Source organism: Schistocerca americana, chromosome 5 (assembly GCF_021461395.2).
Source record: "Schistocerca americana isolate TAMUIC-IGC-003095 chromosome 5, iqSchAmer2.1, whole genome shotgun sequence".
In the NCBI taxonomy this organism is placed as follows: domain Eukaryota; kingdom Metazoa; phylum Arthropoda; class Insecta; order Orthoptera; family Acrididae; genus Schistocerca; species Schistocerca americana.
In genome coordinates, this window is record NC_060123.1 from 27,766,748 (window position 1) to 27,768,008 (window position 1,261).

At 52.3% G+C, this 1,261-nt stretch overlaps 1 non-coding gene across 1 annotated transcript; it reads left to right on the forward strand.

Moving 5' to 3' along the window:
* Positions 1–793: 793 nt before the first annotated feature.
* On the forward strand, positions 794–868 carry Trnat-ugu. Its single transcript has one exon. It is a non-coding gene; the product is annotated as a tRNA-Thr (tRNA).
* Positions 869–1,261: the final 393 nt, after the last annotated feature.

The window sequence follows — 1,261 nt, forward strand, 5'->3', positions numbered from 1 at the left end:
AGATACGGGGTTTGTTGGCCGGGCGCCCTCCCGGCTCCCCGGCCGCCCGCCTTCTTTTTGCTCGCCGCTACTCTGGTTGCAGCTGACCTCGCAGGCGCAGCGAAGCCGAGGCGCGCCGTGCACCCACCGGCGCTCAGCTGTTTCGATCCGCCTGTCTACGGGTCTGCTAGACCACCAGCGACGGGAGCACAGGCAGCCGACGTTGCTGTCACTTGTACCGCACCCAAACTACTCCCCGCAGGTTGGAGGTTACCTCTGCTAGCACTGTCATATCCCATACTCTGGTCGATTCACGAACGTTGAAGAACGACTCCCTCCAAATTTCCGCATCAGCTCTAAATTCTCTGACTCTCTGGGCTTGGTCATTTCACTAGACATTCTCTATCTGATCAAAAGTATCCGGACATCGGTTCGTTGACATTAATGTGGAATGTTACTGCAATGAAATGAACACCCTTAGCTGCTTACAGGCGTTGACATACGTCAACGGGGACAGATGAAAATGTGTGCCCCTGCCGGGACTCGAACCCGGGATCTCCAGCTTACATGTCCGAAAGAACAGATACCATCTTAGTATATACATAGTTAAGGCTCACCGGCCACTTGACCATCTTCTTCTTCTGTGCGAATGCACAAACAGTGCACGAACTCTTACGGGAATCGGCACCGCGCCGCGAGTAATGAGTATAATGGGCGGGGGCCCTACGAATGTAGTGCGGGACAATACGTAGAGAATGTGGGTTTCGCGGGAGGCGTGCCAGAGATAAATCCCTGCAGTCGCGCTATCATCTGTGTTCTCGGTGGCTCAGATGGATAGAGCGTCTGCCATGTAAGCAGGAGATCCCGGGTTCGAGTCCCGGTCGGGGCGCACATTTTCATCTGTCCCCGTTGACGTATGTCAACGCCTGTAAGCAGCTAAGGGTGTTCATTTCATTGTAATTTGATTCAAACGAGCTGAATGGTCACCAATGGCATCTGTTCTTTCGGACATGTCCCAAAGAACAGAAACCATCTTAGTATATACATATAATGTGGGATGTGTTTACACTTCGCCTTTTTGATGTGTTGAACTCCATTTGTGACACTCTTAATGAGATGTCTGCATGTTTGTGGAGAAATGGCAGCCCATTCTTCCTCCTCAAGCGAAACCAGAGAAGGTTGTAATATTCGGCGCTGGGGTCTGGAGACAAGTCGCCGTTCTCATCCGTCCCAGATGTGCTGCACTGGGTTCAGGTTGGGACTCGGGGTAGATCAGCACATT